The sequence below is a fragment of the Pleurodeles waltl genome, chromosome 3_1 (genome assembly GCF_031143425.1).
Source record: "Pleurodeles waltl isolate 20211129_DDA chromosome 3_1, aPleWal1.hap1.20221129, whole genome shotgun sequence".
Classification (NCBI taxonomy): domain Eukaryota; kingdom Metazoa; phylum Chordata; class Amphibia; order Caudata; family Salamandridae; genus Pleurodeles; species Pleurodeles waltl.
Genome location: NC_090440.1, coordinates 579888462 through 579906003, shown reverse-complemented (window position 1 = coordinate 579906003; position 17542 = coordinate 579888462). Strand labels below are relative to the sequence as shown.

The 17542-nt window shown below is 45.6% G+C and overlaps 1 protein-coding gene across 1 annotated transcript in view; it reads left to right on the top strand.

Annotated features, from left to right (window-relative positions):
- The window catches only part of PTDSS2 (phosphatidylserine synthase 2), a 298247-nt gene that overhangs the window by 117347 nt on the left and 163358 nt on the right, over positions 1–17542 (top strand). The gene's annotated exons all lie outside the window — the stretch shown is intronic.

The following is a 17542-nucleotide window of genomic DNA, read 5'->3' as shown; positions in this document are numbered from 1 at the left end:
ACTCCACACAAAATAATCTGCCCGACTCCGATCCAAATCAGCCTGCCCCACTGCAGTCCGTTTCAATCTGTCCCACTCCAGTATGCCCCACTTTAATACAAAACAATCTGCCCTACTCCATCCTGCCTCAATCCACGCTGTCCCACAAGAGAGCTTTGGGTCTGCAAACCCAGCCTTGGGTTACTGGACACAAAATAGACAACAGGAAGTAAGGCTAGGAGATCTATTTTTTTTTTTTTTAATTTGAGTCTGTGAAGGGTTTGCAAAGCACTGGTCATGGCTTAATGTTCTAGAAATCCTGTTTTTCCGAAGTTTGATTGACAGCTTGACTATGTTTGAGACCTACAAAAATCATATTTGTGTCACAGATGTATCTAACTACTGAGGAGGAGTGTGCAGGGGCAATACCAGCTCCGCATTCCCCTGCTATAGCAGAGGTTGTTGGGAACAAGGACACCAGAAATGCCACCTGTGCTATAAAGCATATTTTACGATCCAGCTTTGCATGCAGAGCAATGTGTAGGGGGGCTACCAGCCCCACAATCCCCTGCTGTAGCTGCCGCTGTTTGGGGGCAAGGATGCCAGAGACACCACCAGCACTATAAAGCGCATTTCACAATCCCACTGCATAGGATGAGCCCGAGCAAAGAACGGGCCGAGACCAGGTCCATCTTAACCTGTCATCGACAGGAAGAGGCTGGGCCGGGCCACCTCTCTTGGCCTTGGCTTCTAAAAATGGTGAGCATTATCTTCTCAGTGGGCTTTGATTAGAGCTATTTTGTATCTGGATGTTGACCTTTGACAAGGGTTGCCCATTGACCAACCTGTGCCTCACTCCTAAAAACAAGTCTAATGATCTGGGATCTAACCTGCAAGCATCATAGGCAAGCGCAAATTGCCTGGGGTTAAGGGCAGTATAATAAGTCATCTGTAGGAAAATGCCTCTGATGGCATGGTTACCCCCTAACTTTTTGTCTTTTGTTGATACTAGTTATGATTGAAAGTGTGCTGGGACCCACCTAACCAGGCCTCAGCACTAGTGTTCTTTCCCTAAACTGTACCTTTGTCTCCACAATTGGCACAGCCCTGGTACAAAGATAAGTCACTTGTAAATGGTACCCCTGGTACCAAGGGCCCTGTGGCCAGGGAAGGTCTCTAAGGGATGCAGCATGTATTATGCCACCCTGAGGACCCCTCACTCAGCTTGTGTGTGCTGGTGTGGAGAAAATGACTAAGTCGACATGGCACTCCCCTCAGAGTGCCATGCCCAACTCACACTGCCTGTGGCATAGGTAAGTCACCCCTCTAGCAGGCCTTACAGCCCTAAGGCAGGGTGCACTATACCACAGGTGAGGGCATAGTTGCATGAGCACTATGCCTCTACAGTGTCTAAGCAAATTCTTAGACATTGTAAGTGCAGGGTAGCCATAAAGAGTATATGGTCTGGGAGTTTGTCAAACACGAACTCCACAGTTCCATAATGGCTACACTGAATACGGAGAAGTTTGGTATCAAACTTTTCAGCACAGTAAATCCACAATGCCAGTATGGGATTTATTTAGAAATACAAACAGAAGGCATCTTAGAGATGCCCCCTGTATGCCAGTCCAACTACTAGTGCTAGGCTGACAGTTTCTGCCAGCCTGCCACATCCAGACGGGTTTCTGGCCACATGGGGTGAGTGCCTTTGTCACTCTGTGGCCAGGAACAAAGCCTGTACTGGGTGGAGGTGCTTCACACCTCCCCCTGCAGGAACTGTAACACCTGGCGGTGAGCCTCAAAGGCTCAAGCCTGGTGTTACAGCTCCCAAGGGCACTCCAGCTAGTGGAGATGCCTGTCCTTCCTGACACAGCCCCTACTTTTGGCAGCAATTCCAGAGCAGATAATGAGAAAAACAAGAAGAAGTCACCCACCCGTCAGGAAAGCCCCTAAGGTATCCTGAGCTGAGGTGACCCCTGCCTTAGGAAATCCTCCATCTTCTTTTGGAGGATTCCCCTAATAGGATTAGGGATGTGCCCCCCCTCCCCACAGGGAGGAGGCACAAAGAGGGTGTAGCCACCCTCCAGGACAGTAGCCATTGGCCACTGCCCTCCAGACCTAAACACACCCCTAAATTGAGTATTTAAGGACGACCCTGAACCCAGGTAATCAGATTCCTGCAACCTGAAACAAGGACTGCTGACCTGAAAGCCCGCAGAGACGACGGAGACGACAACTGACTTGGCCCCAGGCCTCCCGGCCTGTCTCCATACTCAAAGAACCTGCACAGTGACGCATCCAGCAGAACCAGCGATCTCTTAAGGACTCAGAGGACTGACCTGCACCCAAAGGACCAAGAAACTCCTGTGGACAGTGGCTCTGTCCAAGAAACCAAGAAACAACCATCTTTAAAGGGACTCCAGCCTCACTCCGGAAAGGGGAGTCCCCAACACTCTGCACCCGAACCCCCCCTGCTCGTGTTCAGAAGAAGCAACACTGCAGAGAGGACCCCCAGGCGACTCCAACGATGTGGACACCCTGAGTCGACCTCTCTGCACCCCCACAGCGACGCCTGAAGAGAAGATCCAGAGGCTCCCCCTGACCGCGACTGCCCAGTAACAAAGGAACCTGAAGCCTGGAAGAAGCACTGCACCCTCACCCCCCAGGCCTGAGAGAAACCAACTACCAGTGCAGGAGTGACCAGTAGGCGCCCCCCCTCCTTGCGCAGTCGGTGGCTGGCCCGAGAAGCCCCCTGTGCCCTACCTGCATCGCCAGAGTGACCCCCGGTCTCTCCATTGTTTTTTATCTGAATCCAGACACCTACTTCACATACTGCACCCAGTTGCCCCTTTATTTCACACACTGCACCTGGCCGCCCCTGTACATACCTGCTAGCAGACTGGAACTGGAGCACCCCTATTTTCCATAGGCGCCTATGCAATTTGGGCCCTACTTTGACCTTTGCACCTGACCGGCCTTGGGTTGCTGGTGCTGGGTGTTTAGGGTTAACTTGAACCCCCAACGGTGGCCTGCTGAATCCCTGGAGACTGAACTTTTAAGTGCTTTACTTACCTGAAAAACTAACCAATACTTACCTCCCCCAGGAACTGTTGATTTTTTGCAATGTCTGCTTTTAAAATAGCTTATTGCCATTTTTGCCAAAACTGTGTGCAATACTGTTTTAATTCAAAGTTCCATACTTACCTGTGTCAAATACCTTACGATTTATTTACTTACCTAAATCCTGAATTTTGTGGTTCTAAAACAAATTAAGAAAATAATATTTTTCTATATAAAAAACCTATTGGCCTGAAGTTAAGTCTTTGAGTGTGTTCCTCATTTATTGCCTGTGTGTGTACAACAAATGCTTAACACTGCCCTCTGATAAGCCTACTGCTCGACTACACTACCACAAAATAGAGCATTAGTATTATCTAATTTTGCCACTATCAACCTCTGAGGGGAGCCCTTGGACTCTGTGCACACTATCTTTCACTTTGAGATAGTGTATACAGAGCCAACTTCCTACTGCGCCCTCTACCCCAAATGGAGGGTGGTGCACTCAGGGGGATCCAAATAGCTACCTCACTATTCTGCTCAGGGAGACAGTGTGTGTTTTTCTAAGAGCATGCCTTCCCTTAATTTGCCCCCTGAATGCTGCCCCTATCATGATAGGGGACCCACAGTTAATTCCAAATACTGAGGAGTCTTCCCTTCGGTGAAGAAAAAAGTGTGCCATTGGCTTAGTTGTAACTCAAAATGTAAAATTTGCGAATATAATAATATTTTGCTTGTGAAGAGTGTGGGGGTGGGTGTAGTGGCTGTGGTTGGTGGGCCCCACAACCAAGAATTTGAGAGGGGATTGTGTGGTGATTAATTGCAAGTATCCAAGTTTGGCCCGTATTTAATCTACAAAGTAAACAAACAGCACTCCTCGGATGATGGCATTAACATTTTTCCACCTGGTTTCATTTATAGACATCTACAACCTAGGCTCCTGGCAGGCCATCACAGACCCCCTCTGCTGGTGCAGGAGGTTGAGAGACCATGTATTCCTATTTTTAATATATTTCTCCCTCTGCCAGCTCTCGATCACAATGACTGACTCTCAGATCAGTTATCTATTAGCTATGGAGCTGCTGAGCTACCCATGGTTAGAGCCTCCCCTAGATCTGTGGAGCCCAAACAGGAAACTGCTGTCAGGCTTATCTGCTGGAACATTGATGGCATCAGGGCAAAGTTGATGGATCCTGAGTGGCTCAGTTTTGCGGCCAAGTTTGATATAGGTCTGCTCCAAGAAACCAAGGCCCGGTAGACTATCATCTGGGATGGATTTTAGTGTTTTTCTGTCCCAGCTACTGCCTCACTGGGCCAGAGAGCTTGAGGTGGGCTAGCCATCATGATACACATTTCCAAACATTTTAAGGTGATTCCCATTTCCTCCAGAAACATCCAGATCCTATGGATTTGTCTAACGAATTTGATTTTTTTTCCTTCTTATTAATTACTATAATTCTGTTTGACCCAAGATGTCACATTGAGACTTTATTTTAGGTAATGTCGGTCCTGGAGTTCAGGTCCCTTCTCAAGCTTAGTTTTAATGTGACACTAGGAGGTGACTTAAATGCTAAACTAGGTTCAAAACCTTTAGCACCTGACCCTTTTGTGAATGGTGACACCCTAATCTGTTCTAAGTCTTTTGACTGTAGGGGGAGGAAGCTGTCCAATGTACTGTATCATGCTGCTCTTTCTAATTTGATGGACAACGGGGGAACCCATCAGCCAACCACATACCTTTTGTTGGTTGGGAAAAGGGGTCTACTATTTGATTTTTTTTTTTTCTTTTTTCATATCTAGGCCCATGGTACAATTAGTCTGTTCTGAGGAGGTTCTAGAAATCATATATTGATCCCAACCCTTTATGGACCCATTATTAACTCTTGACAACCCCTCTGCCATCACCTTGGAAGCTTTTCAAACTGTAAACTTTGCCATCATAGCAATTATGCTCAACCTATCTGGGCCTAATGGGATCCAGAAAGTTGGTTGGTTTGATAAAAGGGTGCAGAGTTGCCAACTGCAGTCTCTGTGAAGCCCTTTATGCATGGCTGAGAAACCAGCAAAACATCACCTTAGCAAGAGCAGCTTACGAGAAGGCTAACAGGAGTACGACGCAAGCCCTAAAAGAGATAACCTGTGAGCTTCTAGTCTATACTTGTAACACTAGAGATGCAAAGAGATTCTAGGATGTAGTCAATGGGAAACAGTCATCTTCAACCTTTTCTAATGAAGTAGGTTCTAACATCATTCCTGAAGTATGGATGGCACACTTTAAGCAGATCTACTCTCTAGGACCGTGTGATACATTAGCACTTGCAGAAGGGGTACCAGAGATGCCATGACTATCTTGTTTGAACTTTAGGAAGTATCTTCTGCTATAATGGCCAGACCCTTCAACAAGGCCCGCAGGCCTGATGGATCTCTACAAAGTGAATATCCACTTGAGGGCCCCTCTGATATCTAATGTTATAAATGCTGCCAATCAGTTAAAATTCCCAGTTAATGGAAAGCTGCAGCCATTGTGCCTGTATTTAAGAAGGGTAAGAACCCCAGTGCTAAAGACCCATTTCCTTACTAGATTCTGTAGTTAAAATCATCTGATGTATAATTCTGCTAAGAATCGAAGACTGGCCCAGCACAGTGACATCCTTTGCCCTGTCCAGTATGGGTTCAGGGAAGGTAAGGGGGGGGGGGCTCTGGAGCAGTGCCTTGAACCACAATCTTATAATTGAGAAATATGTCATGGCAGAGAAAGGGGCCTTCTATTTACCATTTATGGTCCTAAATAGCACATTTTATTGGGTTAATAGATCCAAGCTCTGGGTTATCCTAACTGACCTCGGAATGCCTCCACCACTGATTGCTTTTCTATGGGCCTAAATTCAGATAAGACATGGTACGGGGAAGAATGCACAGGCTTTTCTTGTCTCAGGGGTGGCGGTAGGGTACAGGTTAGGCAAAGGTGAGTTTTTGGCCCCCATTTTATTCTTGCTATATGTCAATGGTCTAAACTCATTCTTGGTAGCTAATGGGAAAGATTTGCCAAAAGTGAATTCTACATTTGTTCCTTCTCTTCTGTGTGCTGCATTGTTATTTTCCCATACCCCGACTGGCCTTACTAACCTTTTAGATTTGTTAGTAAGGTTTATGGATGAGTTGGGTCTGGACACCAACACAGCTAAGACACATTACATGACTTTTGAGATGTGTCTTCAAAAACTAGACCTATAACTAACAAGGGGAAGGTCATCTAAAGAGTGAGTGAGATCCCTTACCTGGGTGTCACTTTTGACTCGCAGAATAGTTTATTACCCCCTCTTGCAAATCGATGTCTGCGTATCAGTAAAGCATGTGGCTTCAGCTATTGGGAGCAAACCTATTTTACCCTTGATAGAAGTGTATAGAATAAAGTGCTTTCCCCGTTTTCACTTAAGGTGCTGCTGTTTGGGAGTACTGTGACTGCTCAAAAATACAGTGTGAGGAGAACCTCTTCTGCAGGAGATTATTAGGCTTGGATCCCGCTAGTTCTAGGTTTTCTTTATGCATAAATGGCGGAACCTAGATTATGATTTGGAACAATGAGTCTACTGCTTTTAATTGGGACATGATCCAGGACGGCCTAGCTCTAAAATTCTGTGGCTTGGCTACTTCAGGAGTACTGCAGTATCTCTGGGTAGACCAGATTTGTGTTTTACCCCCATTTGGTAAATAAAGGTGACGGTTTGAAATTTAAAGAGCTGTAGAGCATGCATCTATAGCCAAAGAGTCTATGGCTCTGAGTAAACCAACCCTGAGAGCCTATATGATCCTAAAAACTAGTGTTAAACCCGAACCTTATCTTTCCCTTGTCATAAACCCATGGGAAAGATCTCGTCTCCCAAAGTTTCATTTGGGTGTAATCCGATCTTTGTTTTTCCCCTTGTCAGTTCGACCCAAGCTCATTTATGATTTGCCCATGTGAGGGTAGTTCTCTCCAGTGCCTAGAGCATTTGGTTCTATTCTGCAGGTTTTATGACCCCTCTCTCCCCCACCCCCCTTTAGCATAGGTACTTGTTACCTTTCTTTAAATCTAGGGGTTTTTGTCAAGACCAGCTTTACTCTATTTTCAAATGTTATCCAAGTCTGTCATATTAAAAAGTGCCCTGTATTGAAACAAAATAATGAGCTCTTGAAGTATATTTCAGTTTTTAATTTCTAGGGATATAGTGATTGATCACTGTATGCAATTAATTTTTCTCTGTTTTATTTATTTATGCTAAGAAGTTTTTGTGTTTTATATTCTTAAAAATTATATTGTTTTATTGTGTTATTTGTATAAATCTTTCTGCTCTTTTATGATTACTTTTTTAGTAATCAAATAAACATTTTTTCATTGATTCATTCGCAAACCATTGAAATGATTGTACCAAGCCAAGAAAAGGCACTCCTTGAGCAAAGTTCTACCTTCATTCTACGCTTGTTGTAACTTTCTTCAGTAGTTTTTTATTATGCACTCTCAAAAGCTTCTTATGCGTTTTAAAATTGGTAATGTAACTCTACTCTTTTGACCCACCCTCCTACTACTGGTCGCAAGAATTGATGGATTTATAGGAAACTTGCCATGTCAAACCCACACTGTATAAGCATGTTATATACAGTCGTCAAATGGTGCTAACAGTTTTCAGTGGGAAGTTGCACCAAACTGTAACTAAAAAGGTACAACCACTTATTTTGCTTCCAGTATCTCCAATTTGGATACGTGTGTGTGTGTGTGTGTGTGTGTGTGTATATATATATGTTCGATGGCATGTGTAGCTGCAGATACACATGCTGTGCAGATACACATGCTGTGCACAGTCCGCCGTCTGGTGTTGGGCTCGGAGTGTTACAAGTTGTTTTTCTTCGAAGAAGTCTTTTCGAGTCACGAGACCGAGGGACTCCTCCGATTTCGATTCCATTGCGCATGGGCATCGACTCCATCTTAGATTGTTTTTTTTCCGCCATCGGGTTCGGACGTGTTCCTTTTCGCTCCGTGTTTCGGATCGGAAAGTTAGTTAGAATCTCGGAAAAAAACGTCGGTATTGTTTGCGTTCGGTATCGGGTTAGTTAGAACAAATCGACACCGAATTTTTTAAGAGCTCCGGTGGCCCTTCGGGGTTTTTTCGATCCCCCGTCGGGGCCTGGTCGGCCCGGCCACGTGCGGTTTCAAGGCTGATGGAACGGACCCCATTCCGCTTCTGCCCAAAATGCCATCACAAGTATCCGTATACGGATCACCATCTGGTCTGTAACTTGTGCTTGTCCCCCGAGCACAAGGAAGATACTTGTGAGGCCTGTCGAGCGTTTCGGTTGAGGAAGACGCTGAGAGACCGAAGAGCCAGGAGACTACAAATGGTGTCCACGCCGACAGGTCAAGACCATTTCCAGGAGGAAGAAGAAGCTTTCTCCGTCCACGAGTCGGATTCTGAAGAACTCGACGCCGAAGAAACAACCAAAACCGTGAGTAAGACGTCGAAAATCAAGACTCACGAGAAGTCTACGAAAGCCCAGGGGACGCCACCCCCAACAGGCCATGGCTTAACCCGAAAAATAGGTGACCCATCCAGGGCACCGAAAAAGGGCATGCTGGTGTCGAAGTCATCCCACTCCGGTCGAAATACCGCCACACAGCAACCTCGGAGCCGAGACAGCGGCTCCGAGAAACTTCGGCACAGAGACAGCGGCACCGAAGAATTTCGGCACCGAGACACCACGCCGAAAACAAAGAAGGTTTCTTCAGAGCCTAAAAAGACTTCGGAAAAGGTTTCGGTTCCGAAACAGCCAGCCTCGGAGCCGAAAACTAGTTCCTATACAGAGGAACAAGGATTAACCTCCCAATTACATAGATTTGGAGAGGAGCTTCAAGCTGTAGAGCCTGACTACACACAAAGAAGGCTTCATATTCATGAGGACACAGGGAAGATAACCACTCTTCCCCCAATCAAAATAAAAAGGAAACTTGCCTTTCAACAAAAGGACAAGCAACCACAGGCAAAGGTGGCAAGGAAAACAACCCCACCACCGTCTCCACCACCATCAATACATGCATCACCAGCAACAACTCCACCACTGATGCACTCACCAGCTCATACCACAATGAGTCAGGATGATCCCGATGCATGGGACCTCTACGATGCCCCAGTGTCTGACAATAGCCCAGACTCTTATCCTACAAAACCGTCACCACCTGAGGACAGTACATCCTATACACAGGTGGTCGCAAGGGCAGCCGAGTTTCACAATATCTCCTTACATTTGGAACCAATTGAGGATGACTTTCTTTTTAACACCCTATCGCCACCCATAGCCAGTATCAATGCCTTCCCATGCTACCAGGAATGCTAAGACATTCAAATTTTTTTTTAAAGATCCAGTTAAAGGCAGAGCCATAACTCCAAGGGTGGAGAAAAAATATAAGCCACCACCGACAGATCCAATATATATTACAACACAACTAACACCAGACTCAGTAGTTGTGGGGGCAGCTCGTAAGAGAGCCAACTCTCATACCTCAGGCGACGCACCACCTCCAGACAAGGAGAGCCGCAAATTTTATGCTGCGGGAAAAAGGGTTGCAGCGCAAGCAGCAAATCAGTGGCGTATTGCCAATTCACAAGCACTTTTGGCAAGATACGACAGGGCTCATTGGGATGAAATGCAACATTTCATCGAACACTTACCCAAGGAGTTCCAAAAAAGAGCGCAACAGGTGGTGGAAGAGGGACAAAGTATCTCAAATAATCAGATACGGTCTTCCATGGATACAGCAGATACAGCTGCAAGGACAATAAACACTGCAGTCACAATACGAAAGCACGCATGGCTGCGCACTTCTGGGTTCAAACCGGAAATCCAGCAGGCTGTGCTCAATATGCCGTTTAATGAACAGCAATTGTTTGGGCCGGAGGTAGACACTGCCATCGAAAAACTCAAAAAGGACACTGATACAGCCAAAGCCATGGGCGCACTCTACTCCCCGCAGAGCAGAGGCACATTTCGGAAAACACCTTTTAGGGGAGGGTTTCGAGGTCAACCCACAGAAACCACAACCTCACAAACCAGGCCTACCTACCAGGGTCAATATCCGAGGGGAGGTTTTCGGGGGCAATTTAGAGGGGGCCAATTCCCAAAAAATAGAGGAAAATTCCAAGGCCCCAAAACCCCTCAAAATAAGCAGTGACTCACAAGTCACACACCCCCATCACATAACACCTGTGGGGGGAAGACTAAGCCAATTTTACAAACTTTGGGAGGAAATAACAACAGACACTTGGGTCTTAGCAATTATCCAGCATGGTTATTGCATAGAATTTCGCCAATTCCCTCCAAACGTCCCACCGAAAACACACAATATGTCAAAACAACATATAGATCTTCTAGGACTAGAGGTTCAAGCATTGCTACAAAAGGACGCAATAGAATTAGTACCAATTCAACAAAAAAACACAGGAGTTTACTCACTGTACTTTCTAATACCCAAAAAGGACAAAACTCTGAGACCAATACTAGATCTCAGAACACTAAATACCTACATAAAATCAGACCACTTTCACATGGTCACATTACAAGACGTAATTCCACTGCTCAAAAAGCAAGACTACATGACATTAGATCTAAAAGATGCGTATTTCCATATACCAATACATCCTTCACACAGGAAATACCTAAGGTTCGTATTCCAAGGAATACATTACCAATTCAAAGTGTTGCCATTCGGAATAACAACTGCGCCAAGAGTTTTTACAAAATGCCTGGCAGTAGTAGCTGCACATATCAGAAGGCAGCAAATACATGTGTTCCCGTACTTAGACGACTGGTTAATCAAAACCAACACACTAAAACAGTGTTCACAGCACACAAAATATGTCATACAAACCCTTCACAGGCTAGGTTTCTCCATCAACTACGCGAAGTCACACCTTTTGCCGTGCCAAACGCAGCAATACTTAGGAGCGACAATCAACACAGCAAAAGGGATTGCCACTCCAAGTCCACAACGGGTTCAAACATTTCACAAAGTAATACAGGCCATGTATCCAACACAAAAGATACAAGTCAGAATGGTAATGAAACTACTAGGCATGATGTCTTCATGCATAGCCATTGTCCCAAATGCAAGATTGCACATGCGGCCCTTACAACAGTGCCTAGCATCACAATGGTCTCAAGCACTGGGTCAACTTCTAGATCTGGTGTTGATAGACCGCCAAACATACATCTCGCTTCTATGGTGGAACAGTACAAATTTAAACCGAGGGCGGCCTTTCCAAGACCCAGTGCCACAATACGTCATAACAGATGCTTCCATGACAGGGTGGGGAGCACACCTCAATCAACACAGCATCCAAGGACAATGGGACATACATCAGAGACAGTTTCACATAAATCACTTGGAAATGTTAGCAGTATTTCTAGCGCTGAAAGCATTTCAACCCATAATAACCCAAAAATACATTTTTGTCAAAACAGACAACATGACAACAATGTATTATCTAAACAAACAAGGAGGGACACACTTGACGCAGTTGTGCCTCCTAACACAGAAAATATGGCATTGGGCGAGTCACAACCACATTCGCCTAATAGCACAATTTATCCCAGGGATTCAGAACCAGTTGGCAGACAATCTCTCTCGAGATCACCAACAAACCCACGAGTGGGAAATTCACCCCCAAATACTAAACAATTACTTTCAAATTTGGGGGACACCTCAAATAGATCTATTTGCAACAAAGGAAAACTCCAAATGCCAAAACTTCGCATCCAGGTACCCACAAGATCAATCCCAAGGCAATGCTCTATGGATGAACTGGTCAGGGATCTTTGCATACGCTTTTCCCCCTCTCCCTCTCCTTCCATATGTAGTAAACCGGTTGAGTCAAAACAAACTCAAACTCATACTAATAGCACCAACATGGGCAAGGCAGCCTTGGTACACGACACTACTAGACATGTCAGTAGTACCTCATGTCAAACTACCCAACAAACCAGATCTGTTAACACAACACAAACAACAGATCAGACATCCAAATCCAGCATCTTTGAATCTAGCAATTTGGCTCCTGAAATCCTAGAATTCGGACACTTGCACCTCACACAAGAATGTATGGAGGTCATAAAACAAGCTAGGAAACCTACCACTAGACACTGCTACGCAAACAAGTGGAAAAGATTCGTGTATTACTGCCAGAATAATCAAATTCAGCCATTACACGCATCTTCAAAGGATATAGTAGGATATTTACTACATTTGCAAAAATCAAATCTAGCTTTCTCTTCCATAAAGATACATCTTACCGCAATATCAGCTTACCTACAAATTACTCATTCAACTTCACTATTTAAAATACCAGTCATTAAAGCGTTTATGGAAGGCTTAAAGAGTATCATACCACCAAGAACACCACCTGTTCCTTCATGGAACCTCAATATTGTCTTAACAAGACTCATGGGTCCACCTTTCTAGCCCATGCATTCTTGTGAAATGCAATACTTAACGTGGAAAGTTGCGTTTTTGATTGCCATCACATCTCTAAGAAGAGTGAGCGAGATTCAAGCATTTACCATACAAGAACCATTTATTCAAATACATAAAAATAAAGTAGTTCTAAGAACAAATCCTAAATTTTTACCAAAGGTTATCTCACCGTTCCACTTAAATCAAACAGTAGAATTACCAGTGTTCTTCCCACAACCAGATTCTGTTGCTGAAAGAGCACTACATACATTAGACATCAAAAGAGCACTAATGTACTACATTGACAGAACGAAACTAATTAGAAAAACAAAACAACTATTTATTGCCTTTCAAAAACCTCATACAGGAAATCCAATTGCAAAACAAGGCATTGCTAGGTGGATAGTTAGGTGCATCCAAACCTGCTTAAAGCAAAGAGAGAGCTGCCTATTACACCAAAGGCACACTCAACCAGAAAGAAAGGGGCTACCATGGCCTTTCTAGGAAATATTCCAATGAACGAAATATGTAAGGCAGCAACATGGTCTACGCCTCATACATTTACCAAGCACTACTGTGTAGATGTGTTAACTGCACAACAAGCCAAAGTAGGTCAGGCTGTACTGAGAACATTATTTCAAACTACTTCAACTCCTACAGGCTGAACCACCGCTTTTGGGGAGATAACTGCTTACTAGTCTATGCACAGCATGTGTATCTGCAGCTACACATGCCATCGAACGGAAAATGTCACTTACCCAGTGTACATCTGTTCGTGGCATGAGTCGCTGCAGATTCACATGCGCCCACCCGCCTCCCCGGGAGCCTGTAGCCGTTTAGAAGTAGATCTTGAACATTTGGACATTTGTAAATATATTACTTTAACCTTTATTATGTACATACGTATTCATTCCATTGCATGGGCACTATTACTAACATACACAACTCCTACCTCACCCTCTGCGGGGAAAACAATCTAAGATGGAGTCGACGCCCATGCGCAATGGAATCGAAATGGGAGGAGTCCCTCTGTCTCGTGACTCGAAAAGACTTCTTCGAAGAAAAACACATTGTAACACTCCGAGCCCAACACCAGACGGCGGACTGTGCACAGCATGTGTATCTGCACAGCATGTGAATCTGCAGCGAATCATGCCACGAACAGATGTACACTGGGTAAGTGACATTTTCCATATAGAAATGTGTGTGTGTGTGTGTGTGTGTGTAGTCGATGACATGTGTAGCTGTAGATACACATGCTGTGCATAGTCCGCCACCTAGTGTTGGGCTCAGAGTGTTACAAGTTGTTTTTGTTCGAAGACGTTCTTTCGAGTCATGAGATCGAGTGACTCCTCCTGTCGGTGATAGTGTACATGGGCACTGAGTCCTTTGTTAGTTTGTTTTCTTTCCGCCGTCTGGTTCGGATGTGTTCCCTCTTGCTCCAGTAGATTTCAGTTCGGTACTACCTGAACTTCTCTATCTTTTCCTTTAACGTCAGTATTGTTTTCAAACCTGTTTTCTCACTACACTCGATCCGATTGTAGCGTTGGGATCGACTAAACGCCTTCTTGGGCCTACTGCGCCACAGGCTAATGGATTGGACTCCATTTTGATTCTGCCCTCTGTGCCACGCCAAGTTCCCCTAAATGACTAACTCTCCAGATCATAAAGAAGTAACCTGTGGGGCGTGCCGATCCTTCCAATCAAGAAGACTTTACGGGGTCGAAGAGCAAGACGGCTGGAGATGGCATCGAACATCTTGAGTGACGAACAGGCACAAACTGCAGTCTGAACCGCCGACTCTGACTCCAACTGTGACTCAGATGGGGACAGTCAAGTTATTCCTGCTGCGCAGTACGCAAGTACACCATCCCCTTCCCATCACCAAAAACAGTTTATAACATCACAGAAGGCCTTGGGTCCACCACTGCTTGCCAGCCATGATGTGACCCGAAAACGACATCTTGTCGAACTAACCTCTGGGTCCACCGCACAGACTGCCACACCTGTTTCTGATGGATACAACTACCTGTGGATTCCTCACCTAATGAATACTCCCATTGCGCCAGCACTCGACGGAAATCTTCTTCCCAGCTTCTGCACATCGACGAGGACGTCATAGTTGCCCACGCGACGCCGTCTGACGTCCTACAGGCAATAAGAGGTCCTCGCCGACGTGCCGAAGTCAGTTCCCTTTTTTCCGTGCCATTCGAAACGGTTATCTTCGAGGGAGCTACTGTTGCTGTTCGACAGTTACAGTGTGTTTTTTGGATCTGTTTTTTCTCTGAGATTACAATGTCGCAGAGAAAGTCAGGATTCAAGCCCTGTCGTGAGTGTGGAGGCAAAATGTCGGTAACGGACCCACATTCTGACTGTTTGTGGTGTCTTAGTTCTGATCATGATGTTGACAAGTGTGATTCTTGTCAGCATATGAATCCTAAAGCCCTAAGAGCGCGAGGCCAAGCTTTTTCTGGCGAAGTCGAAAAAGAAGGAAAAGAAACACCATCGAAAATCCTCGTCACCGAAGTCTCATCGGGACTCCCGGCATCGTCGAGAATCACGGCGCCGGTCGAGTAAAGAGAGGTCTCGGTCGAGGTCACCATCGACTCGGCGTTGGAAGACTTGAGAAGTCAGTCCCACTGTCACTCCCCATCCGTCGACGCTGTTGCCTTCTCCAGCCTCACCGACTTCGCCCGGGTCATCGGGCCAACCACCTTCAGTGTTTTAGGTTCCGCAGCCTCAAATGTTTTCTCCGACGTTGCAGACGTCGAGGCCGGCGTTGGTGTCGCCTTCGAACCAGGCACCCCAGTACCCAGCTTTCCCGGCCCCTGGAGCTAATAATACCGCATTTTTTAATGCAATGTTCTCCATCTTCCAGCAGATGGCTCCAGGTGGTGGACCGGCTGGCCCTTCGGGCCCTTTGGCTTTCAACATGGGTGCTCCGGCTCCCCTTCGACCGGCACCCTTTATGCCCTTTTTCCCCCTGGGGAACGTGGGTTCAGCGTCGGAATCGGCTCCGGTGGCTCCTGAGGCTTCGACTCCGACAACTTCGGCTCCGGCGGCTTCGATGTTTCAACCAGTGGCGCCGTCTAGACCTCCTACGACTCCGAAGCAGTCCTCTTTCTATCCGACTCCTTGTTCGGCGCCGAAGGTTACCTTTGGTAACGACTTTTCTGGTGGATACATTAGCTACCTGTGGATTCTTCACGGTCCCACCCGCCTCCCCGTTGCCTGTTTGGTCTAACCAAGTAATTCTTGAGTGTACTCCTCTTGGTTTTGAGGATTGGTATATATTATGTTTATATGTATATATATATATTTCATATATTTATTTACTTGTTTAAAAAAAATATATATATATATGGTAGGTTGAATTCTCGGAATGATGTGTTTGCTTGGAATAGGATTAAATATTACTATTCTTTCATCTCAATGGCCTATTATTCTCAGGCACGTAAAAAATGTTGGTACTGACGTCGGCACGTCGGCGAGGACCTCTTATTGCCTGTATGACGTCAGACGGCGTCGCGTGGGCAACTGTGACGTCCTCGTCGACGTGCAGAAGCTGGGAAGAAGATTTCCGTCGAGTGCTGGCGCAATGGGAGTATTCATTAGGTGAGGAATCCACAGGTAGCTAATGTATCCACCAGAAAAGTTGTTACCGAAGGTAAGTAACTCGTTCTTTAGGATCGAGTCGCAAGATGGAAGCTTCCACGTCGGAACCGAAACAGCTGCATACCACCTCGGTGTCAAAACATCTCAGCACCTCTTCGGAGCCGAAAGAATTTCCATCTGCTACAGAAACCAATTTTTCGGATCGCTTAAGGCAGTCTATCATCAAGCTTTCAGAGCATTCATTTGTGGGAAGTCAACAGGTTCCATTTCCAAAGAAGTCAACAGACATTAGCCCTATGCTTGAGTTCATGGGCTATAAGCACAGGAAAATACAGATCCAAAAGGATATGGGTAAAATTGTCTCTCCTCCTCCTTTAACCAAACGGAAACTGTCATTCCAATAAAGTTTGGAACCTGGCCCTTCACCGGCAAAAATATTTATACACAAAGAGAAGCCAAAGACAGTGCATCAGCCCTCTCCACCACATTCGCCTTTCCTTTCCACTTCTCTACCTCGTCACACTCCACCACCTTCACCCACACAGTTTTCGACACAATGTTCTGTTTCCTCACACAGGGTGTAGGAAGTTGGTTCTGTATATACTATGTGCACACTGTATCTCATTTTGATAGAGTCCAGGGGTTCCCCAAGAGGCTTGACAGAGGCAATAATAGATAATACTAATGCTCTATGTGTGGTAGTGTGGTAGAGCAGTTACGCTTATCAGAGGGTAGTGTTAAGCATTTGTTGTACACACACAAGCAATAAGTGAAAACACACACTCACTGACTTAACTCCAGACCAATGGGTTTTTATATAGAAAAATATTCTTTCTTTATTTGTAGAACCACTAGATTCATTTGACAGGTAAGTACATTAAATGAAAGGTACTTTGCATAGTTATACTTAGAACTTTGAATGGTATCAACAATGTACACAGTTTTTTGTAAAATGGCGAAAAGCTATTTTAAAAGTGGACACTGCAATTTTCAACAGTTAAGGGAGGTAAGTAAAGTACAGTTTTTGAGGTAAGTAGCACACTTACTATACACCCTATAGGTAGCCCACCGTTGGGGGTTGAAGTTAACTCCAAACACCCAGCACCAGCAACACAGGGCCGGTTAGGTGCAGAGATCAAACAGGAGCCAAAATAACATCAGCCCCTATGGAGACCGGGGGTACTTCAGGTCCGGCTGCTTGCACGTAAGTACCCGCGTTGTCGGAGGGCAGACCAGGGGAGTTTAGAGGAGCACTGCAGGGGCCCCAAGTAGGCACCAAACCCGCACCCTCAGTGGCACTGGGGCGGCCGGGTGCAGGATGCAACCAGGGCATCAGGTTCCCAATGGAACTCAATGGGCAGACCCGTGGGACAATTAAGCGCTGCAGGCAAGGCACAGGGAGGCTTCTTCGGC